The sequence below is a fragment of the Pecten maximus genome, unplaced genomic scaffold (assembly GCF_902652985.1).
Source record: "Pecten maximus unplaced genomic scaffold, xPecMax1.1, whole genome shotgun sequence".
NCBI lineage: Eukaryota > Metazoa > Mollusca > Bivalvia > Pectinida > Pectinidae > Pecten > Pecten maximus.
Genome location: NW_022981935.1, coordinates 6,395 through 22,934, shown reverse-complemented (window position 1 = coordinate 22,934; position 16,540 = coordinate 6,395). Strand labels below are relative to the sequence as shown.

The window sequence follows — 16,540 nt, the reverse complement described above, 5'->3', positions numbered from 1 at the left end:
GGAATTCCATTCATAGTTCAAGGATATTGAGAGTGATGTCGATCTCGATCGCCATGACGCGGCGATGTTTCGTGGCTGGTAATTTTAAATTCACTGTGATTTTGGCAACTTCGTGTGTGAACCAGCGAACAGTGACTCTATACGAGTATTCGATCTTTTCTGTGACATAGGATTATATGTGTTTAACCGGTTGTCTTGATGGAATGACGAAGGTAGGTCAGTCGATAGGCTAACGATGATCATATTGAAAGCTAGGATGGCAGTTAGTTTTCATGGTTACTCTACACAAATATAGACTCTGAGTTACAATTAAAATAAATATTTTTATATGAACATCGAGGGGTGTCATTTTTACCGAATGTTCGTTCATTTAAGAGCCAATTCCCAACTTCCAAATACACAGGTTACTGAGTAGGTCTAACAGTTACTGACAGTACTTACAGTAGAGTAAACAAATTCCAGGGCCCCCTGCTGACGCAGACGGAACCGTTTCATAGGTTGTGACGTTTGACATTTTATTTGTTATTTTTTTTATGTATGCCTTTTATTTTACTTCCTGTCATTGCCAGGTGATTGTGTGTGTTTACATGTTTTTAATGACAAATGACAAATCTGTCGGGTACTGTAGGCAAGTCTGTATTGTACTGTAACTGTTACAACAGGCCTGTAGGCGTAGTCTGTTTGTTATGTACTGTAGTACAGTAACGGAGTTATATGTTCGCTCAGATGAAATGTCTAATCGTTTAACCGTGTAGCCCTATTGATTTACTGCTGATATGATATATATTTATCTAAGCATGTATGTATTTTTATAGTTAAGTCCAACGTTTCAAAACCGACACCGACGATAAGGACTGTCGGATGTGAACACAAGCAGACGACGTTGTGAGAGTTGTCCCCCTTGAACGCAGATTAATCCGCGCGCGTGAAATGCTATGTAAGATAGATTTATCTTACATAGCTATCTTACATGGGCAAACTCTATCCAACATGGCGAGATATGAGAGAAACATGGTGTATTTCAATGTGGTTTAAACCACTGTGTACGTTGTATGGTTGTATTAGAATTTATAACATATTAATAGTTCAATCGTCAGGCAGATGCAAGTAGAAAGTTTCTTGTACAAACTTTCTGCTTCCCACTAATGTTGTAAATGAATTAAAACTAGAAAGACCATCAGGTTTGGGTGATAGCTAAGGTTTATTACTGTATTGTCATTGTTACGTAATATTGCGTAAATTATCTGTCATTACATAATCTGACTAAGATTACATAATATTGCATAAAGGAATACGTAACATATTCATAATTAATACAGATACATTTAGAGGAAAAACATGTAATAAACCATGTAGTTAATTGTCCTGGACAAAGGAACCCTAGCTTGACTCTCTAAACTACTGATACAATCACAAAGTCTACTTCTACATAACACACATTAACCTACTCTACAGATACAAATAACTGACATTTTCTAACATAAGAGAATTATAATAAAGGGTGGGTGGGAGAGGTAGAGTTTTGAAGCTGCCGACTTTCAAAGCAGCAACCTACGTGGTCTTTACAGTAACGCAGAATTTTTGAAAGTGAACGTTTATCCGAGATTTCAATATACATACTAGAATTTTGGTTTGATTCAAAATGATTGGATGTTCCTTACCCTATCGAAAATTTGTTGTGTCCCAGGGGAAAACACAACTGGGCCACCATTTGTTTACATCGCTACGCAGTATGAAAAAGTCCGAGAGGATCGAAAGGATCGTAAATCGCGGGACTACGAGACATAGAAAATGTTACTTATGTTCTAATAAAAACGATGTAAAAGGCTTACAAAATCACGAATATAGTAAATTTTAGTTCTGACAGATTAACAAACCAGAGGATAAGATTTTCTTGCGTGTAAAATTATAAAGATTTCCGATGCGCAATACCGGAAGTAAAACTTTGTATACACACAACCGGAGAAGAAACACGTGTGTAGCAGACCACGTAAGAGTGCTTCCTCTCACAATTAATAACATATTATCACAATAATACATACAAAAAAAGAAAAATGTATCGTTATTTTATCGCTTGGTAGACTAGTAATAAATTGTCACTTTTAATGTATTGGTGTCTCCCTTGCCTCAGTTAAAATATGTGTTGTTAACCAAATTAGGGGCCGCGGTGGCCGAGTGGTTAAGGTGTCCCGACACTTTATCATTAGCCCTCCACCTCTGGGTTGCGAGTTCAAAACCTATGTGGGGCAGTTGCCAGGTACTGACTGTAGGCCAGTAGTTTTTCTCCGGGTACTCCGGCTTTCCTTCACCTCCAAAACCCGGCACGTCCTTAAATGACCCTGGCTGTTAATAGGACGTTAAACAAAAACAAACCGAACTAAAGTAAACCAAATATGTATACGTGCACAATTGTGAACACTTGACCGAGATATGATAAATATCACGAAGGCGATTAGATTATCAGTCCATGTATTGAATCGCTTCACAAAATAATCTAAACACCTCCACCGGTTAACTGTTTTTGTCGCCTGATCAGCTTTAAAGTAACCTGTTTATCATAATGATAGAACCAATGGGTGTTTTACGCAATAAGGCAGTAAGTGGGTGACTTTCGGTGTAACTGTCATTGTCAACAGGGGGTGTCATTTGGACAGATTGTTTTATAGACAACAATGTCACATCGGTAACAATACATTGTTTATGCTATATACAATGCATGTGGTTGTCATGGTAAATACCACAATTGATAACGTGATTGACTCCATGATATATTTATTTATAAACCTACGGAGTTAAACGTCATGTATGTTTCTAACAAGATAAATAGCACGTATGCATATTATGCACAATGTACCCCTATATGTGTCGAGGGTAATTTGTGACTAATATTAAAGTTCTGCATACGATAACCAGGAACCTGTATTATTTTCACACAATTTAACGAACTTTGTGGTTCCGTAATCTGTATAACACACAATTTCTTATTCGATTGTCGCTAGGGTCGTGAAATTCGAGGTAAAATTCACGTTTATATGTGTGGTGTGGGTTTTATCGTTGCTAAGCTATTGCACGAGTGTATACATGTGTACTGTTTTCTATTTCACGTGTGTAGGAACATGTGTACTGTTTTATATTTCACGTGTGTAGGTACATGTGTACTGTTTTCTATTTCACGTGTGTAGGAACATGTGTACTGTTTTATATTTCACGTGTGTAGGTACATGTGTACTGTTTTATATTTCACCTGTGTATGTACATGTGTACTGTTTTATATTTCACCTGTGTATGTACATGTGTACTGTTTTATATTTCACGTGTGTAGGTAAATGTGTACTGTTTTATATTTCACCTGTGTATGTACATGTATGTACTGTTTTATATTTCACGTGTGTAGGTACATGTGTACTGTTTCAAATTTCACGTGTGTATGTACATGTATGTACTGTTTTATATTTCACGTGTGTAGGTACATGTGAACAGTTTTATATTTCACGTGTGTAGGTACATGTGTACTGTTTCATATTTCACCTGTGTAGGTACATGTATACTGTTTGATAGAAATTATATATTACGTATTGCTAATTTAGATAATTATTTTGTATTGTACCTTTAGCAATTTTCGTTTATTTTTCTGTATATTTAGTGTTTTTTTAAAACAAATCGGTTATTTACCTGGCAATACATCGATATATGATTAATTTATTCCGTAGTGAAGGATATATTTTTGTATGAGCTGTATATCTTTAGTCACGCCTCATGATCTTACAGGATATGTGTGTTAAGTGGAGTGTGAAGTGGAGCATTCGGTCCTGGGGGTCGGCAGGGGAAAGTCGTCTGAAACCAACATCACTTTATATATGGTGTAAGTATAACATGAATTGTGAAAATGGTAACCTTTTTCCTTTACAACAATTGTGAAACAATCTAAATTTACTTATATTAATCACTCTTGTTGGCCCGGATGGACGCGCGCGAGGGGTCTTGCTGTGGGAGGAGACCGGGAGGTCATGGGTAAGTGACCCCATACCCTTTCACGTACAATCTGGGAGTCGAACCTTACCACTGTGTCACCCGACCAGTCTACTGTCTATAAATTGTAATGTTAATAATGACAGTTATTGTGAGTTTCCACGTGAATTTCTGGAATGTCATTTGTGATTTTCACACCTGTCTGTGGTTTCTGTTTTAGTAAGTTCATGTGAAGTTGAATCTCGCCAGCTGAATTAAGAGATAGTTTAAATAAAGAAAAATACAAGAAATAACTAACCTCAATTTAAAAAACAAACAAACAAACAAAAAACAATAAACAACGTGTGATTAGATAAGGTCGTAGGCATTTCAATGGCCTCGTTTGACCTGTCTAGCTTTCTACCCATGTCTTTGTGTGTGATCAGCACCTGTACAGGTCGGCTCACACACTATCTCGGCGGGATTTAACAATGCAGATAATTGACAACGACAATAAAATCGACAGAGAAAAATATCACATTTTGCCAAAGCAATACCGATGTACAGTACAGTATATGTGGAGCTTGATGTTTGAAGCATGGTGAAATGAACCTGGTTCAAAATAGTTTAATGTGAATTGAACTGCGGTTCATTGGTTTGGTTTGTTTTTGTTTAACGTCCTATTAACAGCCATGGTCATGCAAGGACGTGGCAGGTTTAGAGGTGGAGGAATGTTGGATTGTACAATTGTGGTGAAATAAGCGTCCTGTTGTATGATGAACACGCCTTATAATTGTTTTCGTTTGATTTTGATCAATTGCTTAGTTATGTTTTTCCACTCAGGAAAAAAAAGTGTGGGGGGAGGGGGATCAGATCTTTTTAGAAAACTTCATCAATTTATTCGTTTTAAAAACAACAACAACAGAAAATTCAATGTTCATTGTACCGTAATAATTATGAATTTCATGTTATCATAGTTTAAATGGAGCGGTTAATATCACCATAATGGTAAACTGTAGCGCAGTTCATATTAACACGGGCTTCACTTTACCACGGGCTTCACTTTACCGCGGGCTTCACGTTACCGCGGGCTTCACTTTACCGCGGGCTTCACGTTACCACGGGCTTCACATTACCGCGGGCCTCACTTTACCACGGGCTTCACGTTACCACGGGCTTCACTTTACCACGGGCTTCACATTACCACGGGCTTCACTTTACCACAGGCTTCACGTTACTACGGGCTTCACGTTAACAAGGGCTTCACGTTACCACGGGCTTCACGTTAACAAGGGCTTCACGTGACCACGGGCTTCACTTTACCACGGGCTTCATGTTACCGCGGGCTTCACGTTAACAAGGGCTTCATGTTACCGCGGGCTTCACGTTAACAAGGGCTTCACGTTACCACAGGCTTCACGTTACCGCGGGCTTCACTTTACCACGGGCTTCACGTTACCACGGGCTTCACGTTACCGCGGGCTTCACGTTACCACGGGCTTCACGTTAACAAGGGCTTCACGTTAACAAGGGCTTCACGTTACCACGGGCTTCACGTTAACAAGGGCTTCACGTTACCACGGGCTTCACTTTACCGCGGGCTTCACGTTAACAAGGGCTTCACTTTACCACGGGCTTCACGTTACCACGGGCTTCACATTACCACGGGCTTCACGTTAACAAGGGCTTCACTTTACCACGGGCTTCACGTTACCGCGGGCTTCACTTTACCGCGGGCTTCACGTTACCACCGGCTTCACGTTAACAAGGGCTTCACCTTACCACGGACTTCACTTTACCACGAACTTCACGTTACCACGGGCTTCACGTGACTACGGGCTTCACGTTACCAAAGGCTTCACTTTACCACGGGCTTCACGTTACCACGGGCTTCACTTTACCACGGGCTTCATGTTAACAAGGGCTTCAATTTACCACGGACTTCACGTGACCACAAGCTTCACGTTACCATATATAGGCTTCACTTTACCACGGGCTTCACGTTAACAACGGGCTTCACGTTACCATGGGCTTCACGTTACCGCGGGCTTCAGGTTACCACGGGCTTCACGTTACCACGAGCTTCACTTTACCACGAGCTTCACTTTACCACGGGCTTCACGTTACCACGGGCTTCACGTTACCACGGGCTTCACGTTACCAGGGGCTTCACGTTACCACGGGCTTCACGTTAACAAGTGCTTCACTTTACAACGAACTTCACTTTACCACGGGCTTCACTTTACCACTGACTTCACGTAAGCACGGGTGTCACAATCCGACTTTGTTACACCTTCATATGGAAGGTAAGTATATTAGCTGAGCACGTAAGGTATACACCACGTAAGACGCGCTATTGTACGGCTGGGTGTTTTGGGCTGCGGTAGTCAGTAATCTACCCGGCTCAACAATGGACATTTGACAGCTGTAGGTATAGAGATACTTGTGCCTATATTCTAGTAAGAAGCGTGAAATTACAGTCACGGTAAGTTACTATTTATTATTATTCTCTTTTTGAATATAATTGTTATTGTGTTTAGTGAGTACGCTAGTGCACGTGCGTGAGTACTGTTTATTTTACTTGTATGGACGCACTAGGGTTGTTGTATCAATATTTAACGCTTACAAACATGTTTATATATAACATTATTTACTGTAAATGTTTAAATATCAAGTTTAGGGTATAATTTGATATTTTGTAGCTTAACATGAGTGGACACGCTGTCCAGTGGTGAAATGTATGGAAGCCGGGTGGCACCATTGAAATGGAATCCATAGACTGTACTGTTTGACAACCGTGTTATGTACCACAATTAGTACGTGATTATTGTGGGAGGAAGAGAACACAGATACCAGTGTACTCGAGGGTAGCCCGAGTAGAGGCTACAATTTTGGTGTGGAAACATCATATGGAGACCCGGATGGGTCGTAGGTCGTATCAGGCCTTTGTAGTATCGGACTGACGCCATCAGCGTGGGGAGTACCAGACCCAACGAGGCGATCAGCAGTTCCAGTACTGTATATATATTCATCGAACATTGTGTATGGACAAGGATGTGTTGCTACAAAGACTTTAGGATTTAGTGTTGTTATATACAAATGTAAAAGGATCGGCTTTTCACCTCAAACCGACACCTTTAAAATATTTATACCCAGGTTCGGTGATCTTGGGTCCGTAAGGGTCTTACATTCTGGGTCATAATTTGTACGTGAAGTCTGGCAAATAAACACAAACTCAAGATATATAAAGTTCAGGTAGTTTTATTAGGATAGATTATTAGGGAGAGCTGAGCCAGGCAGTCCTACAAAGACTTTCCATCTGACTACGTGAGTCGGGGAGAGCTGAGCCAGGCAGTCCTATAAAGACTTTCCATCTGACTACGTGAGTCGGGGAGAGCTGAGCCAGGCAGTCCTACAAAGACTTTCCATCTGACTACGTGAGTCGGGGAGAGCTGAGACAGGCAGTCCTACAAAGACTTTCCATCTGACTGGCGAACTACACAGGTGTACCGGCTTATATAGACAACCGCGGCAATCCGCACGTGCAATATTCGCGCCAAATTACCTGTACTCGGAACACTTCCGCTGTCAAATGACTAAGGAATTCCGAATAGTATAAACAGCCGGTATATCGAAAAATACAGTCGTAACTTGTAAGTAGACAGTCACCATATAATCTATTCAATAAAGTTTATAAATTTTCTCAACTTTTACACTCCTCCCCCCTTAAGACAAAAGTTACAACTTTTTGTCAAAATGTACATAATTTGTAAACTTTGATGACAAAGAAATATATCTCAGCAGATCGTATAAAAACTACACAGGTCTGCACAACATCAGCTTTAACACACAATTGTAGTTTCAAAGTACAACGTCACTACAAACATACTTTCACAAAGTTTTGTAAACAATTAATGCTACCTATAAACAATGAGCATACATATATGTTTGATTCAACACGATACAATCTTCAAAAACATTTAGCATCAATAGGAATATGTCCCTCTCACGAACTCTTCTTAAAACATGTAAACAAACATTATAGGTGCTACAAAAATAATCACATAATTTAGCATAGAATCCATTACTACAAAATTAATTATGAACCCTGTCTGTTAATTACAAATTAATGTGACAGTAGATTTGGGATGAAATTCATTACTATAGATAATTCATGAATTCATAGACAACATATCAACCAGAAATCGAACACCTACATTCCATACACTGCACAACACTCGTATAAAGTACACACTAAACAATCAGATTGAGCATACACAACACTCACAAACATGACTTGAATCATTATATCCACTCCCCTAGAAACCTATATTGCAAAATGTAATGATAGTGTTACTTCATGTATGTTACAACATCAATATAAAAATGGAACTTCAATCACAGAACTACACAGCACACTCCTCTCTGTGTTAATAGCTTCAAGAGCATAATTCAAAGTGCCCAGTAAACTTTTTTCCATGAATATGCTTACCATGCCAGGGTAACATGGTCAACCATTGCGTTTTACCAAAACTACCTACATGGTTGCTCACTCTTCAGAAGCACAAACCCAATAAAAACAATTTCCTGTATAACAAAATAACAATACAATAAAATATAAGACAAAATGCATAACAAAACAAGCACTTGATTATCTCGAGCTCTGCCACATCAGATTCATTTTGTACATAACCACAGACAATATGTACAGAATCACTACATAATGGCGAGATACACTAAGTATCCAGTTCCAGTAACTTTTAAGTATCCAAATCACAAAGTATTTTAAGCTGTACACACAATGAAAGCAACTCGCACAAAACACAGTTTCCGGCAAAACACAAAGTCGTTTACTACCCATTAGGTGCTACTCCAATAGTTGGCTCCACTATACCCACTGTACTTATGAGATAGACATACCTCTACAACCTCTACGTGACGTTATTAGTCAGCTAGCACTGAGACAATCTCACACACCCATAGTTAGCTCTAGGTTGACCCGACTCCTTTCCTTCAGAGTCATATTCTAAAATGGATCCTCTTCCATATTTAGACAGGAAATCTTATCACTCCAAGAATTCCACACTACTAACTACACAAGTAGTTCAACCAAGCAACAAAAGTATCCTTATAAAGTTTAATATAAACCACAAACACTGCTAACCTGTCACCTGAGGCTGAGTACAGCATTATCACTTCTGCTTTTCAACTCTGGCCTCCTAGCCTTTGGTATAGATTTAAACTTAAACTAACACTCCACAAGATACCAGGAACCTTCACCATACCCTGTAGCATTAACAAAGGAAAACTAGGACTATATTATTCAACCAAGCCAATTATAACAACTTTTCCAACGACAGATTAAAGACGGGTCCCTGTGTTCGACATACTTCCGGTATACATCAGGATTTTCCCGGAAATACCAAGTTTATTTGTAAAACTGCCACTCACTCCAAGTAAACACACACAAATAAAGTCTATTTGCCATTACTTCACTTCAGTTTTACAAATCTTATCGCACCAACATTTCAAAAATGCCCAAAACGGGTTACCAAGATCCTGGTCAGTACGGCACCAATGTAAAAGGATCGGCTTTTCACCTCAAACCGACACCTTTAAAATATTTATACCCAGGTTCGGTGATCTTGGGTCCGTAAGGGTCTTACATTCTGGGACATAATTTGTACGTGAAGTCTGGCAAATAAACACAAACTCAAGATATATAAAGTTCAGGTAGTTTTATTAGGATACCACTAAACACTATGTAAAATATACAGAGACAAATTATACAATTCTGTGACGCACTCAACACACACATACTATAGGACAACATGACAGTAGTTTAGTAAACTAGCGGCTACATGGCCATACTATAACGATAGTACACAAAACTACTGACAGTGAGTGTTACCATAACAGTCTAACAAAGACTTTCATTCTGACTAACGTGAGTCGGGAAGAGCTGAGCCAGGCAGTCCTATAGACTTTCCATCTGACTACGTGAGTCGGGGAGAGCTGAGCCAGGCAGTCCTACAAAGACTTTCCATCTGACTGGCGAACTACACAGGTGTACCGGCTTATATAGACAACTGCGGCAATCCGCACGTGCAATATTCGCGCCAAATTACCTGTACTCGGAACACTTCCGCTGTCAAATGACTAAGGAATTCCGAATAGTATAAACAGCCGGTATATCGAACAATACAGTCGTAACTTGTAAGTAGACAGTCACCATATAATCTATTCAATAAAGTTTATAAATTTTCTCAACTTTTACACAAATTTATAGATATATATATTTATTAGTAGCTGTGATTCTGTGTGTAAGTACCTGTTGAGTGTATCACGGAAGATAATTGAGTGGACGTAAGCGAGGTTTTGTAAAAGTGACAAATCGTAAAGATAACCATTGTGTATTGATTGTATTTTGCATGTATTCATAGTGTATATTAGAAATTGTAAATATGTACTTACTAGTTTTGTTGTCATTTTGGATACCTGTGTGGCAATCGCTCGGCTAGGTTACAACGGACTTCACGTTACCACGAACTTCATTTTACCACGGGCTTCACGTTACCACGAACTTCACTTTACCACGGGCTTCACGTTACCACGGGCTTGACTTTACCACGGGCTTCACGTTACCACGGGCTTCACGTTAACAACGACTTCACTTTTCCACGGGCTTCACGTTACCGCGGGCTTCACGTTACCGCGGGCTCCACGTTACCACGGGCTTCACGTTACCACGAGCTTCACTTTACCACGGGCTTCACGTTACCATAGGCTTCACGTTACCAAGGGCTTCACGTTAACAAGGACTTCAAGTTACCACGGACTTCACGTTACCATGGGCTTCATTTTTCCACGGGCTTCACTTTACCACGGGCTTCACGTAAACACGGGCCTCACGTTAACAAGGGCGTCACGTTACCGCGAGCTTCACGTTAACAAATGCTTCACGTTGCTATAGGCTTCATTTTACCACAGGCTTCACTTTACCACGGGCTTCTCGTAAGCATGGGCCTCACGTTAACAATGGCTTCACGTTACCGCGGGCTTTACTTTACCACGGGCTTTACTTTACCACGAACTTCACTTTACCAGGGACTTCAAGTAAGCACGGGCTTCACGTTAACAAGGGATTCACGTTCTCACGGGCTTCACGTTACCACGGGATTCACGTGACCACGGGCTTCACGTTACCACGGGCTTCACGTTACCACGGGCTTCACTTAACCGCGGGCTTCACGTAAGCACGGGCTTTACGTTACCACGGGCTTCACGTTACCACGGGCTTCACGTTACCACGGGCTTCATTTTCCCACGGGCTTCACTTTACCACGGGCTTCACGTAAGCACGGGCCTCACGTTAACAAGGGCTTCACGTTACCGCGAGCTTCACGTTAACAAATGCTTCACGTTGCCATAGGCTTCATTTTACCACAGGCTTCACGTTACCACGGGCTTCACGTTAACAAGGGCTTCACGTTCCCACGGGCTTCACGTTACCAAGGGCTTCACTTTACCACGGGCTTCACGTTACCACGGGATTCACGTGACCACGGGCTTCACGTTACCACGGGCTTCACGTTACCACGGGCTTCACTTAACCGCGGGCTTCACGTAAGCAAGGGCTTTACGTTACCACGGGCTTCACGTTACCACGGGCTTCACGTTACCACGGGCTTCACGTAACCACGGACTTCACTTAACCGCGGGCTTCACGTAAGGACGGGCTTCACGTTACCACGGGCTTCACGTTTCCACGGGCTTCACTTTACCATATAGGCATAGGTTTCACGTTACTGTACTGTATTTATTGATCCACGTTAACATGGGCTTTACGTTAACACGGTCTTCACGTAACCATGGGCTTGTCGCTGCTACCACCCGTTTCTCGTTACCATCGACTTCACGTTACCATGGACTTCACGTTACACTGTACCATTATCATTATTTCTTTATTTCCTCAAAATTGAAGAGTTACAAAAAGAAATATATATTGTTATCAAGATACAATAAATTAAAGTATCAACGATTGGTAATTGAATGAACTTAAACACATCAGCATTAGAAGACAAAAAAGCAGTATATGATTCGGCACTGCTCTTGTAGGAACATTTTATGTCATACATGTATTTCAATATCAATGCTGCTACAACAGAAAGATTTCATTAACAAAACATAGTAGTATGTAGATTACAGTCATGGTCAGATGGACTTAAACTGTGGGAACGACTACCCCCAAGTAGTTCATGAGCTAAGTTATATTCCGATAAGGAGTGTAAACAGCACTAATAAGACACCATAGATTGTCTCTTAAGACTTTCAGTTATTGTACAATGGAGTACTATTTGTGATATACGGCCATTGTGTAAAATACCACAGAAATGACGCAATTCCATCATGTTAATTCATCTTAAATCAGTACATAATCAAACTATATAACTTTACTCGCTTAGATGTTCAGGGAATTTTAGTGCTGCTGTCCATAAAATACCATAGGCTTCACGTTACCATAGGCTTCACATGACCATAGGCTTCACGTTTACCACATGCTTCACGTTACCATAGGTTTCACGTTACCATAGGCTTCACGTTACCATAGGCTTCACGTCCCATATGCTTCACGTTACCATATGCTTCACGTTACCATATGTTTCACGTTACCAAGGGGGCCGCGGTGGCCGAGTGGTTAAGATGCACAACACTTTATCACTAGCTCTCCACCACTGGGTTGCGAGTTCGAAACATCGTAGGGCAGTTGCCAGGTTCTGAACGTAGGTCGGTGGCTTTTCTCCTTGTACTCCGGCTTTCCTCTACCTCCACAACCTTGCACGTTCTTAAATAACCCTGGTTGTTAATATGACGTTAAACAAAAACAAACAAATTTCACGTTACCATAGGCTTCACGTTACCATAGGTTTCACGTTACCATAGGTTTCACGTTACCATAGGTTTCACGTTACCATACTACACCGGCGTTTCCATTGTGATACCTTTGCCCTAACGTTGTCCTATTGAGATTCCTACCCATTGGCAAAGTGCGCAACGATGGTAACACGATCGTAGTGTACGGTCCATCATATGGGGCGATATAGGTGCTCGTTCGACATCAGCGAAGTCATAAAAGAGCACCGCCATCGTACTCCAACTGCTCGCCCTGGCAGCGAAATGGTAGACATATTTGAGCGTGTTCAAAAATATCCTCCGTTATCTTCTGTTGCTAATATTTTCGCTGATGCTCTGACGATGTTCTGACAATTTTCTGATGATTTCCTTACGATCTTGGCGATGTTCGGACGATGCACTGCTGTTCTTTCTCTCGTATTTACTAGAACCGCTTCCCGAAACCTCCGGTATAGCTCTGGCTAGCGAAATCGGCTTGGTATGACAGCCCATTATATTATACAGTAATACTGGTTATTACAACTAACGCTTAACTGGTTTTTCCTTTTTATACGTTTTTATCAATATGTATGCTCAGATACTTTTAAGTTGTGTTTTATTTCTGTTCAGAACCAGGAGCATTTACAGGGACACTACAGATGGCGCTCAAAAGACAACCCGTGGATGGTGGCTACGCATGGGTAATCCTACTAGGTAAAATTCACAGATTCCGTATTTGTCTGACGGTTCATGTACTGTAAATCTGGATCCTAAATTTCACGGTTAATTAAAACATTTACTTGCTACCAGATCTTGAAGTTGATAACCTTTAGTTAAACGAATGGGGTGTCATCGCATATGAAAAAAAAAAAATACAAAAAAAGAAAACAACAACAGAAAACGCTTTCGTATAATTTGCAGGAAGAATATTTCTTAAACTTCCAATGTAGGTTCCCCTTGGTCCTTAGTTTTGCTAATTTGATTTTAAGTCTGGTCAGGAAAGAAGATGGCTGACAGCCGGCTATCTTGGATTTTTACAAATGAAGTTTATTATCGCTAATTCTTGAATCGTACTGGAGGAATAGTTCTCAATCTTCACATGTAGGCTCCATTTTGTCCCTAGTTGTGCCCATTCAATATTAAACCTGATTATGAAAACAAAATGGCTAAAAGTCATCCATCTTGAATGTTGACAGTTGAAGTTTGTTATCGCCACTTATTCAGAACTGTTAGATGAGTGAGTTTAGTCTGCTTCCCTCTGTTTTGTGTCTGAATAGAACAACAAATGGTCTACAGGCGGCTGCCCTGGTCTTTAGCAGTTAAAATTTGTAATCGATATATTTCAGAAAATTCTAAGATCTCATTTTGAGTCCTTGCGTAAGTTCCTCATGTTATCAAATGAATTAGAGGAAGAAGGGAAAAGTCTTTAAAACACACATGTGAATCAGTGATTGATACCTACACACATGTGAATCAGTTATTGATACATACACACATGTGAATCAGTGATTGATACATAAATATAGGCGAATCAGTGATTGATACCTACACACATGTGAATCAGTTATTGATACATACACACATGCGAATCAGTGATTGATACATAAATATATGCGAATCAGTGATTGATACCTACACACATGTGAATCAGTTATTGATACATACACACATGCGAATCAGTGATTGATACATAAATATATGCGAATCAGTGATTGATACCTACACACATGTGAATCAGTTATTGATACATACACACATGCGAATCAGTGATTGATACATAAATATAGGCGAATCAGTGATTGATACCTACACACATGTGAATCAGTTATTGATACATACACATGTGAATCAGAGATTGATACACACACACATGTGAATCAGTGATTGATACATACACACATGTGAATCAGTTATTGATACATACACACATGTGAATCAGTGATTGATACATAAATGTGTGAATCAGTGATTGATACATACACACATGCGAATCAGTGATTGATACATACACATGTGAATCAGTGATTGATACATAAATGTGTGAATCAGTGATTGATACCTACACACATGTGAATCAGTTATTGATACATACACACATGTGAATCAGAGATTGATACACACACAAATGTGAATCGGTGATTGATACATACACACATGTGAATCAGTGATTGATACATAAATGTGTGAATCAGTGATTGATACATACACATATGAATCAGTGATTGATATATACACACATGTCAATCAATTATTAATATATACACACGTGTGTGAATCAGTTATTGGTATATACACACATGTGAATCAATGATACACGCATGTTTACTTTGTAATGCGAGACATTCATTATAAATTAAAGTGATGATCGGATGACTTAACCTTTCAGCGTGTGCACTCCTGTACATGACACTGGTTGGCACATGTAAAGCTTTTGGAATCCTCTACAATGAATTTCTAAAGAAGTATGACGCGGGGGCGGGGAACACTGCATGGATAAGCAGCCTCATGTTCTTCCTCAGCTTCGCTCTAGGTAATTATCGGTAGGTGTCGCTGTATGTAAGTGTCCCTGTTGGTTGGTGTCGCTGTATGTAAGTGTCCCTGTTGGTAGGTGTCGCTGTAGGTAAGTGTCCCTGTTGGTTGGTGTCGCTGTATGTAAGTGTCCCTGTTGGTAGGTGTCGCTGTAGGTAAGTGTCCCTGTTGGTTGGTGTCGCTGTATGTAAGTGTCCCTGTTGGTAGGTGTCGCTGTAGGTAAGTGTATTTAGGTGTCACTGTAGGTAAGTGTATGTAGGTGTCGCTGTAGGTAAGTGTCGGTAGGTGTCGCTGTACGTTTTAGGTAAGTGTCGGTAGATGCTGCTGTAGGTAAGGGTCCCTGTCGGTAGGTGCCGCTGTAGGTAAGGGTCCCTGTTTGTAGGTGTCGCTGTAGGTAAGTATCCCTGTTTGTAGAGAATATGAATGCATACCTTACACATGAAATACAGGAATGCGTAGATAAATTTGTACCCCGTAAAACCATAACAGTAAGACCGAAGGACAAACCTTGGTTCAATACTGATATCAGATTAAAAGTTAGACAAAGAAATGGACAACACAAAAAAGCTAAACAAAACAATACTGATATAGCATGGAGAACATTTAGACACTTGATTGATACATAAATATATGCGAATCAGTGATTGATACCTACACACATGTGAATCAGTTATTGATACATACACACATGCGAATCAGTGATTGATACATAAATATAGGCGAATCAGTGATTGATACCTACACACATGTGAATCAGTTATTGATACATACACATGTGAATCAGAGATTGATACACACACACATGTGAATTAGTGATTGATACATACACACATGTGAATCAGTTATTGATACATACACACATGTGAATCAGTGATTGATACATAAATGTGTGAATCAGTGATTGATACATACACACATGCGAATCAGTGATTGATACATACACATGTGAATCAGTGATTGATACATAAATGTGTGAATCAGTGATTGATACCTACACACATGTGAATCAGTTATTGATACATACACACATGTGAATCAGAGATTGATACACACACAAATGTGAATCGGTGATTGATACATACACACATGTGAATCAGTGGTTGATACATAAATGTGTGAATCAGTGATTGATACATACACATATGAATCAGTGATTGATATATACACACAT

At 40.1% G+C, this 16,540-nt stretch overlaps 1 long non-coding RNA gene across 1 annotated transcript; it reads left to right on the top strand.

Annotated features, from left to right (window-relative positions):
* The first annotated feature begins 3,766 nt into the window (after positions 1-3,766).
* On the top strand, positions 3,767-15,371 carry LOC117320312. Its single transcript, XR_004531003.1, has 3 exons — positions 3,767-3,862; positions 13,471-13,554; positions 15,227-15,371. It is a non-coding gene; the product is annotated as an uncharacterized LOC117320312 (long non-coding RNA).
* The last annotated feature ends 1,169 nt before the right edge of the window (positions 15,372-16,540 follow it).